The following is a 19,224-nucleotide window of genomic DNA, read 5'->3' as shown; positions in this document are numbered from 1 at the left end:
TGAAAGTCTCTTTATTGTAAAATTCAAAACATAAATGACACCACAGGATGAGAAAAGCAGGTACAGGTAGACGCGTTTCACACAGCGATGCTGTGCTTATTCATTACCCTGACATGTTCCACTGACATCCCTTAAAGAGGACTCCATCCCCATGTAAAGCACAGGTGAGGATGACGTCAGCGGAGCGTCTGGAAAAACTTCTCTCTCAGCTATGCACCTTGTTGGAACAATGGAATCACATGAAGTTAACCAGAAATTAAGTACTGCACACTGAGAACAGAATAAAAAGTCAAAACAGACACGGACATTAGACACTGACATTACAACCGGTCAAAGGAACGTGTGGGAGACCAAAAAATGTATATGTCTATATCGACATCCCATCCAACATCCTAACTGACCATATGAACGTCATATGTAGATTACAAAAACAAAGAAAAAACAGTCATTAAATGAAATAATAAATGGATAGAAAGTAAATTATATTGTTATAAACCACAAACAAAATGTGTCAACCAAAAATTCATATAAAAAGGAAAAAATTGTGAACAAAGAAACAAAAAAGAAAGAAGAAAACGCATAATATGTCTCAATAGATAAAATATCATAAATGGATATATAACCTATATATGTGTTGAAACCAACCTTGTCTGTATAAACATGTACACATAACAAGGTAAAAGGATGTGTATTACTTTGGATATATAAGTGGACACAAACAGACAAGACCAAAAAGGCCATGTGGGAGGGATATGCATAAAAAGAAATAGCATTGAAAATGCACAAAATGCAGAAAAAAAATGCATAAAAAGGAGAAAGATAGTCCATAGAGGACGTATGCAATAGATCAAGTATTCACACCGCATGGGTCATATGAACTATGTGTATGCATGTCGGAAAGAGGCACAGCGAACAATCAATTATTCATAAAAATGACTTACATCCCACTCGAAGTTCATACCCATGGGGATGCAAGTCTGTAGGTGGAAAATCAAGTATACCTCTCTCCGAAATAATGGTAAAAAAATTTCGCCCCCTCTGCTGTGTACCCCAATCTTGTCTATAATTTGGACTCTTAAATTAGACTTATTACCTCCATGACAATGATTAAAGTGTTTCCCAAGGGTTTTGTTCTTGTCAATACTGTACACATGCTCATAAAATCTGACACGGAAGCGTCTTGTTGTTCTCCCCACGTACTATACGTGACAGGAGCTGCATGTAATGAGATACACCACATAACTGGTTTTACAGTTATAGAAGGAGTCTAAAGTGAACTCCTTTCCATTAACCTCAGAGCAGAATTTTTTGCCTCCAAGGATATAGCCTCACTCCTGTAATCCTGGATTTAAGCATTGGCAGTGCCCTCCGCCTTTTCACCATAGCACTCTCCTATGATTGGGTCTGATTGCTGTATGCAATGTGTTGGATTCTTTGTATTTATGGTCTTCTTAAATAGGCCACAGACTGGATAATATATGCATTCATATGGAAGATTTGATTAAAGTATCTGAACAATAATTGTCAGGAAGATCTTACTAGCCAGCATGCATCTATGATGGGGCAGGCACGTGTAAGTTCTAGTGCTTGCCCCTTTAAATAAGGGCACTTCCAGGTGCTCATTGTCATGCATTTGTTGGTACATGTTTGTGGCTCCTTTATGTGTGGTTGTGCACACCAGGCAGCATCATACAGTGGTCTTAGGCTGTATTCTGTCATTTGACCTGTTGCTCCGCTTCTTTGTACTTCTTTAGCGACCTAAATTCCTCCAAAGATCCCTGCAAGAAAGATATGTATGCAGATGTTTTATTTTTTTTTAAATGCTCTTCCTCACACTTTCAATAGACACACATTTGTTTCAGCTATTGAATCAGAGTGACATTGTCAGATGTGACTCATGCAGATAGCAGAGAACAATGTAGCAGACAGACATGACATTTAGGGGGTTATTTACTAAAGGCAAATCCACTTTGCACTACAAGTGCACTTGGAAGTACAGTCGCTATAGATCTGAGGGGGACATGCAAGATAAATAAAAAAAAGCATTTTAGCTTGCACATGATTGGATGATAAAATCAGCAGAGCTTCTCATTTCAGATCTACAGCTACTGCACTTCGAAGTGCACTTTCAAGTGCACTTGCAGTGCATTTGTAGAGCAAAGTGGATTTGCCTGTAGTAAATCAACCCCTTAGTGTTCTTGATACAGAGATAAGTGCACACTATAGAGAGGAATATGCTTTATTCATATTTAATTTCAGAGGTTTACAATCGCTTTAAACCTGTCAGCTGATCAGCCTCTAGTGACTTTGATTTTAGGTACAGTGCCAAGAATAGAGAATAACTGAGCGTGTGCAGAGCAGGGTGAGACAATGCATTACTGGATTTTAAACAGTATCATATTGAAATTTTCCACATTTTGTCATGTTAGAACCAAAAACTTAAATGTATTTTTTTTTTTTTTGTCATAGACCAACACAAAGTGGCACATAGTTGCGAAGTGGAAGGAAAATGATAAATGGTTTTTAAATTTTATACAAATAAATATGTGAAAAGTGTGGCACGCATTGTATTTGTATTACTCTTATACCCCTAACTAAAATCTAGTGGAACCAATTGCCTTCAGAAGTCACCTAATTAGTAAATAAAGTCCACCTGTGTGTAATTTAATCTCAGTATAAATACAGCTGTTCTGTGAAGACCTCAGAGGTTTGTTAGAGAATCTTAATGAACAAACAACATCATGCAGGCCAAGGAACACACCAGACAGGTCTGGGATAAAGTTGTGGAGAAGTTTAAAGCAGGGTTAGGTTATAAAAAAAATATCCCAAGCTTTGAACATCTCATGGAACACTGTTCAATCCATCATCTGAAAATGGAAAGTATGGCACAACTGCAAACCTACCTAGACATGGCCGTCTACCTAAAATGAGAGACTAGGCAAGGAGAGCATTAATCAGAGAAGCAACCAAGAGGCCCTTGGTAACTTTAGAGGAGCTGCAGAGATCCACAGCTCAGGTGGGAGAATCTGTCCACATGCCAACTATTAGTTGTGCACTCCACAAATCTGGCCTTTATGGAAGAGTGTCAAAAAGAAAGCCAATGTTGGAAGAAAGCCATAAGAAGTCCTGTTTGAAGTTTGCGAGAAGCCATATGGGGGACACAGCAAACATGTGGAAGAAGGTGCTCTGGTCAGATAAGACCAAAAATGCACTTTTTGCCCTTAAAGCAAAACGCTATGTGTGGTGGAAAACTAACGCTGCACATCACCCTGAACACACTATCCCCACCATGAAACATGGTGGTGGCAGCATCATGTTGTGGGGATACCTTTCTTCAGCAGGGACAGGAAAGCTGGTCAGAGTTGATGGGAAGATGGATGGAGCCAAATACAGGGCAATCTTATGCCGCGTACACACGAGCGGACTTTACGGCAGACTTTGCCTGGCGGACTTTTCGACGTACTTTACGATGGACTTTCTGAATGAACGGACTTGCCTACACACAATCCACCAAAGTCCGTCAAATTCGTACGTGATGACGTACAACCGGACTAAAACAAGGAAGTTCATAGCCAATAGCCAATAGCTGCCCTAGCGTGGCTTTTTTCCGTCGAACTAGCATACAGACGAGCGGACTCGATTTCGACGGATTGATTTAAAACATGTTTCAAATCTAAGTCCGTCCAACTTTTGAGAAAACAAAGTCCGCTGGAGCCCACACACGATCGAATTGTCCGACGAAATCCCGTCCGCCGGGCAAAGTCTGCCGTAAAGTCCGCTCGTGTGTACATGGCTTTAGAAGAAAACCTGTTAGAGTCTGCAAAAGACCTGAGACTGGGGTGGAGGTTTACCTTCCAGCAGGACAACAGCCCTAAACAAACACCCAGAGCTACAATTCAATGGTTTAGATCAAAGCATATTTATGTGTTAGAATGGCACAGACCTAAATCCAATTGAGAATCTGCTGCAAGACATGAAAATTGCTGTTCACAGATGCTCTCCATCCAATCTGACAGAGCTTGAGCTATTTTGCAAAGAAGAATGCGCAAAAATTTCACTCTCTAGATGTGCAAAGCTGCTAGAAACATACCCAAAAAAACTTGCAGCTGTAATTGCAGCAAAAGGTGGTTTTATAAAGTATTGACTCGGGGGGCTAAATACAAATGCACACCACACTTTTCACATATTTATTTGTAAAACCATTTATCATTTTCCTTCCACTTCACAATTATGTGCCACTTTGTGTTGGTCTATCACATAAAATCCCAACAAAATGGAAAATTCCTATCAAAATACTTACCGTAATTTTCCTTTCCTGATGGACTCCATGGCAGCAATGTGTGGGTTTAGTCCCGCCTCTACTACCCTATAGGACACTACTCCCATAAATCTTTGCTCCCTGCCCACGGCCATGTTCGGTAACTAGCCTACTCCAGCCATTTGGGAGGGAACTCTGCTGCCATGGAGTCCATCAGGAAAGGAAAATTACCGTAAGTATTTTGATAGGAATTTTACATTTTCCTGACAGACTCCATGGCAGCAACGTGTGGGAAATAACTCGCCATACACACCCGGGTGGGCAAAATATGCTGAACAAAAAGATTTTTTTAACACTGTGAACCGACAGCACCTTCAAACCAAAATTGACAGAAGATAAAGTCGCTGGCTCAACACTATAATGAGACATAAAAATATGAATTGTTGACCAGGAAGCTGCTCTGCAGATTACTTCAGGTGCAACATGACGTGAGGCCGCTCATGATGTAGAGAGACTTCTAGCAGAGTGCACTGTAACTGCCTCAGAAGGAGCCAAGCCGTTCTCTTTGTAAGCCCATTGGATGGCTTGAACCACCCAAGCTGCAATGCATCTGACAGAAGCCCTGAAGCCCTTGTTCTTTCCATGGAACAAAACAAAGAGGTAGTCAGATTGTCGAAAAGAAGCTGTAGCTTCCAAGTATTGCTTCAAGATAACTCCCATATCGAGAGGGTGTGGATCCAGACTCTAAGCAGAATTAAAGGTAGGAAGAGTGATATCCTGGTTCTCATGGAAGATCGAGGTGACCTTGGGATTTGTCCCTAGCATCGGGATTAGGACCACTCTATCCGGAAAAAAAGTAAGAAAGGGTTCCTTTGAACCTAAAGATTGAATTTCAGAAATCCTCTTCACCAAAGTTAGGGCGATCAGAAAAGAAGTCTTGAGGGTTAGCTCTCTGACTGAGAGAGGTTTGTCAAGTTGTGAAAAGAAATCAAGAACTAACGGTAGATCCCATTTTCTAGGTTTCCTCTGTGGTCTGAGCCTGACTGCCCCTTTAAAAAACTGTTGGATTGGGGGGCGTGGCCTGGCTATGGAGGAGTGAGGACGCGTGCTACCTCAGCTCCCGATACACCGCCGCATTACCAGCCGCATAGAGGGGAGAAATTGCCTCCGGAACGCCGCAGAACATGTCGCAAGGACGGAGGGCTCTCTCACAGCACTCGAGAGCAGAGGGCTCACGGCAGGAGCAGCTGGAGACATACTTCGGCCCGAACGCCGGGCCCGGACACGAGGCCTCCAAGATGGCGCCAACGCCGAAGGCTGGCAAAGCAACAAAAGCCACACAGAAGGCCCTGGCTCAGCAGCAGCAGCACCAGAATTCCCAGATTCCTTCTCCGCGGTTGGTGAGTGATACAGCCCCTCCACTCTCCCCGGGATCCTCTGCCTCCCATGATCAGGGCCCTGACATGGCGGACTTTTTAGGGGAAGGTGACATAAAACGCCATATTTGGTCCCTCCCCACCAGGGAAGATCTAGAGAGATTCACTGCCAGGATTGAGAAGGCCTTCAGGGAAGATTAAGCCCAGCTCAAGACAGACACTAATCACTTGGGAAACAGAGTGGAAACTGTGGAGCAGAGACTGGATGAGGTGCTGCCGACTATTGCTAAACTACAGGACAGATGCAACTCTCAGGATCAGAAAATAGAAGCCCTATTGTATCAGATGACTTTGAAAACCGTAGCAGGAGAGCAAATATACGCATACGCGGTTTAGCAGAGGCCACGGCACCAAAAGATGATATTCCCACGCTGGAAGACGTCTTCCGAGAAATACTGGGACTACCTGCCACGGCTCCTGTGGAGATAGACAGAGCTCATAGGGCCCTCAGACCACCCTCCCAAGATGCAGATAACCCAAGAGATGTTATATGTAAGCTTCATAAATATACACTAAAAGACAGAATTATGCAGAAAATGCGTGGGAAGCAATACTTTGACTTTGACGGAGCACACCTGTATTTTTACCAGGACATTTCAAGACGCACGCTCATGCAACGCAGAGCCCTGCGGCCCCTGCTTTAGGCCCTTCAAAAGGCAGGTCTGCCTTACCGCTGGGGCTTCCCTTTCTATCTACAAGCAACCAAGGAGGGGAAGAGTGTCACATTACGCACTAAGGACGACCTTCCTTTTTTCCTAGAGACCCTAGGTCTGGAGCCAGTGGACTTCCCAGACTGGAGAGGCCCGAGTGACCATCCTCACTTACAGCTCCCCCAGCCTTGGCTCACGGCCAACCGTAGGAGCCGCAGACGAGACCGCAGACGCCCTGCATCTACCTCCCCCATGGGTCCTGTGTCACCAAGGCACTAAAGGAAGCTGTCCTATTTTTGATCTGCATTCCGAGAGAAACATTCTCCTCATATGTTACAAGACCTCATCTGATTGTCCCCTTTTTGTGAAGGGCCCCTAACCACTAGCACAAGCATGCCGCCTACAGTTGGGACAGAGCCATATGTGCACACGAAGTTGCGCGTGACCATCTATCCTGGGATAAATGCCCCTGATCAGGAGCTTGGCTCTGAACTTATGAGAATACCCCAGGGAAAGATATAGAAGCCATGGCTCTGAACTTACCATGTCAGGCTTTAGTTCTGGACGCCCTGTTTACCCAGTTCTCTGTTTCGCACTTTTTTCTCCCTTTTTTTGAGGTCCCCCCCCTCCTCCTATTTTATTTTATCTTTTTGGATTTTTCTCCCCACCTCAAGATTGAGCTGCGAACTTTTGTTTTTGTTCTCATGGAAACTCCCCTCTCTTATACACTGTTTAATGTATACTGCCTATTGATCAGGAGAGGGTGGTGGATCCGGGCTGGCCCTCGCACCCCTCCCTCTCATGATGGTCCATGTCCCCCACGTAGGCCATACCTTTTTAGGTATATATTTCCTATTTTTGGAAATAGAGACAGGTCTTGGGCATCTTTCCCTAGCGGGGGGAGGCCCGATATCTGGCTCACAGGTATACCACGTTGTGGTAATGTTCATATTAATGTACTTTGCAATTTGTAAGTGTCTAACTTTCTTTAACTTTGTCTTCTTCCTTCCCTTCTGTTTACTCTCTTCTACTGTATACTCTTTTGTAGGGACTGCCTTCGGCTCCGCCTCCCGTTCTGTGCCCACTAGATCACTGCGAAAATTGCTCACCCCGAACTCCTCCTATGGCATCACTTAAGGTAATTTCATATAACGTGCAAGGTCTCTGTTCCCTATGCAAACGTAGTAAATTATGGTGGGAACTTAAGCGCTCAGGGGCTCAGGTGGTTCTTTTACAGGAGACGCATTTCACTCCACACTCATTGCCCAAATTTCCCAATCATATATATACCCAATGGTTCCTCAGCAATTCACCTACTGCGAAATCAAGAGGTACGGCTATTGCCATACATAAGTCTTGCCCCCTCCAAGTAATTGACACTCAGGTAGACTCCTTGGGGAGATATGTCTTTCTTAAGGGGATCATAGCTGGGCAGAAGATTACAATTGCTACGATCTACGCCCCTAATTCAAACCAACTCACCTTCATAGACAATACACTTGATAGAATGGCAGAATTTAGAGAGGGCCCTCTGATCTTGGGAGGCGATTTTAATATCAGCCCTGACCCCCAACTAGACACCTCACACAAGCGCCCTTCCCATTCGCACGCTTTTCTAAAACACTTTCGTAAAACCCTACAAACTCACCGACTCCTAGATAGTTGGCAAATTCTTCACCCGGTTGACAGGGACTACAGCTACTATTCAAAAACACATGATGTCTATACCCGTATAGACCTGATCTGTGTAGATCACTTGGCCCTGGAACTGCTGCAGTCCTCGTCCATTGGAAATATAACAATCTCTGACCATGCCCCAGTAATGGCCTCCCTGGTTTTGTCACAGAGTAGCCGTAGGACTTGGTCGTGGCGCTTAAACGAATCTCTGTTGGGCGATCCTGTAGTGGTTTCTGAGGTTAAAGAAGTCCTGTCCCACTACTTTAAAGAAAACACTACAGAGGGGTTGAGTAGGGGGATTTTGTGGGAGGGCCACAAAGCAGTGGTGAGAGGCGAACTGATCTCTCAGGGATCTAGATTGAAGAAAGCTAGGCAAGGAGACTTTGACAGGGTGCTTCAGGCGCTTCAGCAGGCGGAACTTAGACACAAGCAGAACAGTGACCCGGAGGCTCTGAGGGCTTTGACAGACTTGAGAGAATTGTTAGACTAGAGCCCTTAGGAAAAAACGAGCACTCATGTATGTGTATAAGTTACGCGTCCGCACAAGTGAGTACACAGTTAGGCCCTCCCAGATAGCCTCTGGATTCCGGGACTATTACAAAACACTATATAACCTAAATTCGACACAGACCCCAGAGGCCCAGGCCGTACGGAAAACAGCCATCCAAACATACCTGACTGCTTCTGGACTGCCAGTACTGACAGACGAACAATGTTCCGCGTTAGAAGCACCCATCACTGTCACTGAGATAGAATCCACGGTGAATTCTCTGCCCAACGGAAAGAGCCCAGTCCCAGATGGGTTCTCCAAGGCCTATTACAAGATGTTTTTACCTCTGCTATCCGAATCAATGTGTAGCTACTTTAATTCCATAGCAGACAGCGCAGTTATCCCTAGTGAAGCCTTACTAGCTCATATTTCAGTAATACCTAAAGAAGGGAAAGACCCCACTATGCCCCAAAGCTACAGACCCATATCCCTTCTCAACATAGATATTAAAATACTAGCCAAGATTCTTGCGACCAGACTAAAACAACTAATCCCACTAATAGTCCACCCCGATCAAACAGGGTTCATCACCGGCAGGGAAGCTAGGGACAACTCAATCAGAGCAATCCACCTAATTCATTGGGCCTCCCACGACCCCCCTTACTTGATCTTGTCCACCAATGCGGAGAAAGCCTTCGATCGGGTGGACTGGACTTTTTTACGGACTACGCTGGAAGCTTTGGGCCTTCGCTCCCATATGCTTACTTGGATAATGGCCCTATACTCAGACCCACAAGCTCAAGTAAAAGTGAATGGTTTCCTCTCCACGAGATTCCCGATCAGAAATGGCACGAGGCAGGGGTGCCCTCTTTCCCCACTCTTGTTCGCCCTTGTGCTGGAACCATTCCTGCGCACTGTTAGGGCAAACCCAGACATTAAGGGGCTTACGGTAGGTCCTACAGAGCATAAACTTTCGGCCTATGCTGACGATGTGCTATTCCACATCACAGAGCCTCTGGTCTTGTTGCCTAATCTGATGCGGGAACTCCAAAACTTCGGGGAGTTGTCTAATTTCAAAATTAACTACACGAAATCAGAGATATTACCCATTCAAATGACACCCTCCCTGACAGATCGATTAAAAACTGCCTTCCCGTTCACCTGGACTAAATCATCCCTAAAATACTTAGGTATAAGACTGACGGATAGATTTGAAACCTTATTTACCACTAATTTTCCTTCCCTAATAACAAATGTGAGGAAAGACTTGACTCAGTGGGCTAAGATAGCCTTCACTTGGACTGGAAGACTTAATATTATTAAAATGAATGTCCTACCCCGTGTACTGTTTTACATGCAGATGATACCTGTGGCCTTACCTAAGAGTTTTTTTACTCAATTATCCAGTATCATATCCACCTTTGTGTGGAACAATAAGAGACCGAGAATCGCCATTAGATTACTGAGGCGCCACAGGGATGCAGGGGGCCTGAGCCTTCCAGACGCGCAAAAATATTATCGAGCTATGGTCCTACAAAGGATACTAAATTGGCGCTTCCACACACACTCCAAAATATGGGTCTCATTAGAAAAATATATAGCGGTAAGAAATCTGGCATATGCCCCGTGGTTGGCCCGGGAGCACAGGGGATTGTCAATCTTTGCGTCTCCATTGACGACCCAGCTTTTGAAAGCCTGGGACCGGCTCAATACTAATTTAGACCTGGCGCCCCCTGTGTCACCTCTGGCCCCGCTGGAAGGATATCAGTGGTTTCTGCCTGGGGAGCAGACAGGATTTTTTGGTTCCTGGGTGGATGACAGTAATGCCTGCTGTGGTAAATTGATGGAAAGTAGTAAATTAGTCTCACTAGAAGCCCTCAGAGCCCAGTCAGGGAGTTTCCCTATGGATTTTTGGCGATATAGGCAACTTCACCACTTTTTTAAACAACACGGAAGCTCTATAAGAGATACTTCCTCCTTTACACCGTTTGAACGCCTATTCGTAGACGAAGAGTCGATTCCACATATGATCTCTGAACTGTATCAGTTGCTCAGCTTTGCTACTCCAATAGTGAAACCACCATACATTAGGATGTGGGAGCGAGACCTGGGAGTAGTTTTTACCCCTGCTCAACTATCTGCCCTTTATCAACTCACTCAGTCCAGTTCCATTGACTCTAAGACGCAAGAAATGAATTACAAAATAATGATGCGCTGGTACCGAGTACCGGCAGAGTTAGCGAAAATATATCCAGCAACATCGGAACTATGCTGGAGAGGTTGTGGTCACAAAGGCACTCTCCTCCACATTTGGTGGGATTGTCCTGCGATTAAATTTTACTGGGAGGATATCAAAACACAAATTAAAGATATCATGGCATTGACATTCCTCTCTCTCCGGAACATTTCCTGCTACACATTCCTCCCATGCCAATATGCCAGTATAAGAAAAGTATACTGCCCCACCTGCTTAACGCAGCAAAGCAGCTTCTCCCTATATACTGGAAACGGTCGCAAGTCCCATCCAGAGAGGAATGGTATCGCAAGGTGAGAGATATCCGTGAGGCAGAGGACTGGATTGCCACATGTAAAGGAGTTAGAGACCGCTTCACAGCGATGTGGCAACCCTGGACAACATATACCTCAGACTTAAATCACATTCCTTCTAGCCTAGACATAGCCCTTCTTGAGCTAGCTGATCCATCTTTGAAAGGACGCCTTATTGACCCACAAGGGGGAGCAGAGAACCAAGACCCGAGATAAAATATGATGAAAAACACTTAGGGGACATGCATCTCCTTCTCCTGTTCTAATTTTAAGTAGATATGATGCTGTCGGGAGGGCCTCGACGGGGGGCGGAGCTAGACGCAGGCTCCCAGGTATGTTCCAGACTATCTTTTCTTTTCTTTTCTTCTTTCCTTCTTCCTAAATACTATATTGAGCCTTAACTAGTTATGATTGTCAGTTTAAAGACAAGATAATATGTTTGATGCCAGGTGACCAATAAGCAATGATTAAGCAAAGAAGTCGGACGGTCCTTGGAGTGTTATGGCCATGAGACGCCCCGGTCTGGGGGTGTACTAGCATTATTATGCTGGTATGGCTTTTGCGGGTGATTTTGGAGGGGGCTGGGGGGATGGGGGCGTGGAGAGAGGTTAGTTGGAGGCATATGTTGCCCCCCTCTCTCCGCACGCCCCTGCTCGGCCCACCTTGTAAACTGTTTGCACAACTGAACTTAGCTTAAAATTTAAAAAAGACTTGTCAAGTTTTGATAGTCCCGGGACTAAGACAAGCGTACTTTTATATTTTGTTATCTGGCGGATTGTTGGTTTATTTTTTCCCTTTTTCTTTTTATCAACACTAGCTACACCATTTAGAAAGTGACTGTCTAGTACATTACTGATAGTATTGATGTTTATGTTTTTCTTTTGTTTTTCTTTCTATATTATTCATTCTTTTTGTTAAATAGCAAGAAAAACTGACTGGTATATCACCTAAAAACCGTTATCTAGATGGATATAATTCTATATTCAGTTTTATAATTTTGCAATGTGATACCCTGTCTTTTATAAATAAAGATTTATAAAAAAAAAAAAAAAAAACTGTTGGATTAAAGGGTGTTTGGCCCATGTGACTCCAGAGAAGGCCGAGATTGCTGACACCTGAACGTGGAGAGAACTGACAGACAATAAGATATCCAGTCCTGTTTGCAGGAAACGTAAGACGTCCTGAACTGCCGGAATGCTACAAGAGTTTGATCTGGAAGACATATGGCTTGTGAATTTTGCCCAAATCTTCTCATATACCCGATTAGTACTTCTTCTTGCACTAAGAAGAGTGGGAATGACTTCTTCAGGGCAACCTAATGCCTCCAACCTTCCCCTCTCAACCACCAGGCCCTTAGGCGCAGGTGATCCGGGCAGGGATGTAGTCTCGATCCCTGAGACAGAAGGTCTGGTCTGGATGGCAAAGGAATCGGATCCCGGACACTGAGACGTGTTAGGAGGGGAAACCAAGGCCTGTTGGGCCAGTAAGGAATTATGGCTATCACCTCTGCTGTCTCTGACCTAAGTCTCCGCAAGAACTGAAGAATGATAGGGGTTGGAGGGAAGGCATAAGCCTTGCGGAACCACAATCTCTCCGTCAAGGCGTCCACCCCGTAGGCTTGAGGATCCCTGTACCTCGAGTAGTACCTCGCCAGCTTCTTGTTGCAGGGGGAGGCAAATAGGTCGACTTCTGGGGAGATCCCCAATGTTAGGATTCAACTGAATACCTCCCCGTGGAGAGACCACTCGTTGTTGTCTAAGAGGATTCGGGAAAGGAAGTCTGCCTGGACTTTCTGAACCCCGGGAACATATGTTGCTGTTAAGTTGACCAGGTTCTTCTGAGCCCAGGTCATAATTGGTTCTACCTCTTGCAGTTGGAATAGACTTCGGGTACCCCCTTGTCTCCTTATGTATGCCACTGCCGTGGTGTTGTCTAGTCTGAGTAAAACCGAGGTTCCTGAAATCAGATGGCAAAATGCCAGGAGAGCCTGGAATGCTGCTCTCAACTCCAAGATGTTTGACACCGTTCTTCTGGAAGGAAAGTCCCAGGTGCCCTGTGCTACTTACGTCAAGCAGGGGGCACCCCAGTCCCTGTTGCTGGCATCTGTTGTTATTGTTACCCATGTGATGGGAAGAATGGAGTGGCAGTTGCAAAGGTTCTCCCGCTGAAGTCACCACGGAATGGAATTTCTCATGGGCGAAGTAATTTGAATAAGCTGGGCTTTGTTGCCTGTCCACTGATGAAGAAAGCCTTTTTGGAAGGGCCTCATCTTCCACTGCGCCCACTTCACCATCGGAATCATTGCCACCATATTGCCGATAATTCTCAGGCACTGGAGGGCATGGAGATGGGAAACAGAGAGAGCCGGATGTATTCTGTCTCTGATTATTGAGATCTCTTCGGGTAACGAGATGGTACCTCTGACTGTATTGAAAAGGGCTCCTAAGAACACCAGAGACTGAAACGGATCTAACTGACTCTTCTCCAAGTTCAGGATCCACCCAAATTCCTGGAGGGTGGAGATGACCTGACCCCTGTGTACTAGGAGTTGGTCCTTGTCTTGAGCCAACAGTAGAAGGTCGTCTAAGTAATGATGCAGACGAATCCCCCTGGTTCTCAGGAGAGCCACAACAGCTAATAGGACCTTTGAAAAGACACGTGAAGAAGTTGACAGCCCGAAGGGAAGGCACGTGAACTGTAAGTGAAGCCTGCCCACGGAGAAGCGGAGAAATTGTTGAAAATCTTCTGCAACGGGGACAAGAAAATAAGCGTCCTTGAGGTCTATGGAGACCATCCAGTCTCCTGATTGGACAGACTGCTGGATTGTAGACAGCGTTTCCATCTTGAACTTTTCTTTTTTGATAAAGTGGTTCAGATGGGTCAGTTCTATAACGAACCTCCAAGCCCCATTCTTCTTTTGGACCATAAAGAGAGGAGAATACATTCCCATGCCTCGCTGGTTGACTGGAACAGAGATAGCAGCACCTTGAACCAACAAAGATTCTATGTAAGCTAAAAGAATCAGCCTTTTTTCTTCTAAAGTCGGAAGAGAGGTGGGTAAGATCCAGGCATGGCCAGAGGAGACCGTCTTGACAGTCCAAAAGTCTTGAATTGAGGCTGCCCAGACATGCCGAAAGTGGAAAAGACGAGCCCCCACCTGGCCTGTCTGAGTGGGCCCAATCTCAAAAAGATTTGATCGGCTCCCTCTCCCCTGTCGCACCGCTCTTAGTGAACTTCTTGAAGGATGATTGTCTTGCCTTCAATGACCTGGAGAATTCACGGCCCAGTCAGTAACTACGAGCTTTCCTGGCCCACTCCTGGTACTGTTTTCTTGGAAAAGGTTTTCTCTGGCCTTGCAAACGCCGATCTTGAGGAAGGAACCCTGATTTCCCACCAGTGGCCCGGGTTATGGCATCATCCAATTTGTTGCCAAAAAAGAGAAGACCCTCCAAAAGGGATACGGAACCATACCTGCTTTGAAGCTGGGTCAGCCAGCCAGGGATGGAGCCACAGGGCCCGCTTGGCGGTGACAGAAGAAAGCATGACCCAGGCCACTAGGCGGATGATATCAATTGAGGCCCCCCCCAGAAAAGCAGATGCTAGCCTCAGTTCCTGGATAGGAGAACTCTTCACTACATCTTCCGAGATGTTTTTAAGTGTCTCGTTCACATTATCAGTCCATACATCCATAGCCTTGGACATAGCTGCCAGAGCTAAAGCTGGCTTACAGGCCATACCTGCTGTAAGATATACTCTCTTTAGATCAGCATCGATCCATCTATCTAAAGCGTCCTTAAAGGAGACTGTATCCTCCAAGGGAAGAGTCACATGTTTTACCAGCCTCATCACGGCTGCATCCACCAATGGGGCCGACTCCAAATGCTTGACCTCTTCCTCCTTGAAGTGATAGAGCTTTGAAACTTTAGAGAGCATAGAGTTATTCTTCTCCACCTTGGCCCATTCGTCTGTAATGACCTAGCCAAGTTCATCGATGAATGGAAAATTGACCCATTCCTTCTTTAATTGTTTAAAGAATTTCCTTTGTTTGGAGGAAGCGGCCACAGGATCCTCCCAATTTAAGGTTTCTCTAACGGCCTTGACCAAGGGAGAAAGCAGAGCGAAGTCGAATCCCACACAGGGACTTTCCTCATCAGAGTCACTGTCCGAGATGGCAGCCGAAGGATGGCTAGGCAGAGAGGACCCCCAAGTATCTTGAATTTGTGTCTCCCTTACTGGAGAACGTGGAGGCTCTGCAGGAGGAACATACTGGTCAGTCTGAATACCCCTAAGGGACTCCTTAACAACCCTCTCATCCAGGGTTTTTAGTTGCTGGTCCGCATCCCCTCTTTCACTGGATGCCTTGGCGTAGCAGAGATCACATAGTGATTTTCCTGCAGGTACTTGTGCTCTACACCCCCAGCAGACACAACTAGCTGGGTGACTGGAGTGAGCCTTTGAGGAGTGAGACTGTTCCTCTCTACGGTGACCTGATCTTAATGATGAACCATAATGTTTGGATGTGGAAGAGGAGCGCCGGTGATGCGATTTTGAAGAGTCACTTCCTCTGTGAGAGCTGCGTCGTTGTTCTGACCTAGAAGGGCTGAGGAAAGAAAAGGAAAAAACAGGGAACACACTAGTCAGGGAAAACAGTGGCCAGAGAGACCGAAAGACAACAACCCCCCCATCGATCGTTGGTTACCCAAGAGGAAACAAAGACCCCTTTAAGTACCATTTGTGAGAGGGCTGGCCACAGGCAGGCGGTGGAGAGTCCATGTCTCTAGAGGCATCCATCAGGCTGTAAAGACATTAATACCAGGGACAGGAAAGCACCTGTCCCCAGAGAGCCACTTACCAATAGTATAGACCCAGGGGCAAGGGGAAGTCACCGCAATAGCCAGCAAGCATTCCCAAAGCTTGCAGGCTATTTCCCCTGTTTAAATAATGTGCCCTCTTGATGTCACCACTGCGCCGTACCCAGCTCCAGTGCTCGATTAGCGTAATTTTGCCGCTATCGCGCATGCGTGAACCAGGCCTCATTCTCGCACTGTACTCGTGCCTGCACAGTACGGCCAAGAAGCGAAACAGGAAGTAAACGGCGGCTGGAACGCAGGAGGAACCAGCCGCCATGCCTGTAAAACGCCCAGCACAAACGAAAAGACTGAAGGGGACACAAGGATGGGTAACATAGAAACAAAAACTGCTGCCATGTAATAAGAGGAAACATCTCACCACTCCCACCATGATCACGATCTGGGCTGAAGGTAAGCAGAATTCACTGGACTTCTTGGGGCAATTGGGTCACCTGCTAATAGCTGGTTATACAACCAATGCGTAGCCTGCCTGCCAGTGGCTAGGATTCTGGCTTCTTCCAGCTCCTCTTCCAGTGCCCATTCCATAGCCTGCTAATAGCTAGGGCTTAGCTGAGTAATGTGTCCTTCCACTCCTAAAGTCGCAGCTCGGCCAATCTTGATCGTGGGAGGGAAAAACTTTGGGTAGGAAGACCACCACTAGGTCCTTCGGAGGAGGACAAAAAAAGAACACGGCCGTGGGCAGGGAGCAAAGATTTATGGGAGTAGTGTCCTATAGGGTAGTAGAGGCGGGACTAAACCCACACGTTGCTGCCATGGAGTCTGTCAGGGAAAATACATTTATGTTTTTGGTTGTAAAATGAGAAAATGTGGAAAATTTCAAGGTTTATGAATACTTTTTCAAGGTCATGTATACCTGCAAAAGGGGGTAGCCTGAAATGATCTAGCAGGACTTAATTTTCTGACAAAAGTTACTATAAAGATTATTTTTTGGCAGTACCCACCTGCGTAGCTAGGTATGTACCATATGTATGTAACCATAAACCCACCAGGAAAATGGAAAATTCAATACCTTTCCATAATTTTCCTTACCTGGTGTCTATTCTCTTCGGCAGCATACAGTTCCATCCCTTGTCTTGTTCATAGTTACGAAAACTGTGAACCTGGGCTAGTGCTAAATCTTTTATAGAGTTATGATTAGTCCTGAGGATTGAAGGGTAAGAGTTTCAACCATATGTATGCTTCCATAAATAGGCACCAGGAAAGGCAAATTATGGAAAGGTATGCATTGATTTTTCTGTTTTTAAAAATTGCATTCGTGTGTTAAAGTTTTTTTGAGATTTTAGGGACTAGATTTATTTATTATAGGTACTTCTATAGCGCCATCAATTTACGCAGCACTTTACATATATATTGTACATTCACATCAGTCCCATTGACATCCACTTTAATGGGACACTGTCACTTTGATTATTCAGACACATAACCTACCCTCCTGGGACGCCCATAGTTGAGGGGTGCAGCTGCCACTGAAACAGAAAGGAACACATAGCAAAAAAACATTGTCAGAAGTTCTATCCCTCCTCATCTACTACCACAATGTGTAAAAACCATACAAAGCATATATTACCCTCTCATTCTATTCAAAATTTAAAAAAAAAACAGTTTTGGCTGAAGTTGGGCTTTAACGGTAAACTTCTACCACGGTGAGAGAACTTTGACATGCAGTAATTCACCAGTTATGTCTGATGTTACAAACTATTAAATTCATGGTGAGTGCAGCCATGTTGAAAAATCAGTTATAACATGACTGTATAGCTAAATAGTGGTTAGGAAACAAAAACTGTACAAAAACAGTGATTCTATTCAAAAGTAGTCAGAGTTTCAACCATCTGTATGCTTCCATTGATAGGCATCAGGAAAGGAAAAATACAGAAAGGTATGTATTGAATTTTCTGTTTTTATAAATTGCATTAGCATGGTAAAGTTTTTTTTAGAGATTTTATAACATGACAAAAACAGTGTTTCATTTAAAAAGTAAAAGTGATTTCTGCATTGTTTTAGTCTGTTCTACAGCGCCATGACTTTGTTTTGCCCAGGAGAGAATGGTTCTAAATGTCAGAAACCATAAACATGGCGGATTCTTCATACATAGTCTTTCCTACTTAAGTTCTTTATGAGAACATAAGCCAGTTTGTGTCTGATAACTCTTGCCAATAAATTAAACTCACAAGTCACCTTCATTTGGAAGAAGGTAAATGAAGCCTCATTCAAGGTGATAAGGGGATATGGGTGGGTACTATCATCCTTAAATATGGATATTGGAAAGAGGGAAAGCGCCTGGAGCTGCTCCAAACATACTCTATAGCACTAAAAAGTCGAGGACGATCTCGGTACCCGAGGATTGAACCAGTTAAAAGGACTAATTAAACAATTTTTTAGAAAATAGACAAGGTTAAAAACAGTTGTTACAAAGATACATACACTGTGCACACGGTACCATGCACGTTAATGAAAACAAGTAATGGACACGTAGGTCCAAATACAAGAAAACTTAGATGTGTATCCTGATGGAGTCCTCTACATGTTTTGCGGTATCCACCTCTACTTCAGGAGGGGTCAGTCTAAAACAGTGTTTCTCAACTCCAGTCCTCAAGGCGCCCCAACAGGTCATGTTTTCAGACTTACCGTTATTTTGCACAGGTGATTTGATCAGTTTCACTGCCTTAGTAATTACCACAGCCGTTTCATTTGAGGGAAATCCTGAAAACATGACCTGTTAGCCTTGAGGACTGGAGTTGAGAAACACTGGTCTAAAACATCTACAATGGTGAGTAAAGTTTCATAATTGAACATTATACACATTTCAAGAATTGGTAGATTTGAGTGTAACAGACACTTGAGTAACAATACATACTAGATTAATCTTGGAGAATCTATAAAGTTATAGGTAGCTTATGCAGTACCAAAAGAGGCACCCGATAAGGGGTAGTCCCCCCGGGGCAGATACGGGAGACGCTATGAGCACAAAAAACACCATAGTTGAAAAATGGTAAGGTGACAATGGGTCCGTGTTAATAGCTGCACAACAACGACACAACAACAGGTGGGGAAGTACAGAGAAGGGGGAGGGGAAAAAAAGGGGGGAGAAGTGAAAGGAAAAAGAAACAAGGATTAAAGAGGAGGAGAAAGGAAGAGGGGAGGGAGGGTAAACAAAGATGGGGAAATTGAAAGGGGGAGTGGAAGGGGGAAAGGGAGATGGGATGGAAAGAAATAAGGAAGAAAGGGACAGAAGGGGGGAGAAAGGACGGAAGGGGGAGGAAAAGGAGAGGGTTTTTCCCTTTTCTCCCCTTTCTTA

General features: G+C 44.8%; 1 long non-coding RNA gene across 1 annotated transcript in view; it reads right to left on the bottom strand.

The window, feature by feature from the left end:
* Positions 1-521: 521 nt before the first annotated feature.
* LOC141143425 (uncharacterized) overlaps positions 522-19,224 on the bottom strand; it is a 45,218-nt gene continuing 26,515 nt past the window's right edge. The window contains exons 4-5 of the long non-coding RNA XR_012244327.1: positions 17,358-17,395; positions 522-1,778 (exon numbers count right to left, since the gene is read on the bottom strand). This is a non-coding gene — a long non-coding RNA (uncharacterized lncRNA). The remainder of the gene's footprint in view (positions 1,779-17,357; positions 17,396-19,224) is intronic.

Source organism: Aquarana catesbeiana, linkage group LG01 (assembly GCF_042186555.1).
Source record: "Aquarana catesbeiana isolate 2022-GZ linkage group LG01, ASM4218655v1, whole genome shotgun sequence".
NCBI lineage: Eukaryota > Metazoa > Chordata > Amphibia > Anura > Ranidae > Aquarana > Aquarana catesbeiana.
This window is presented reverse-complemented; position numbering and strand designations above follow the sequence as displayed.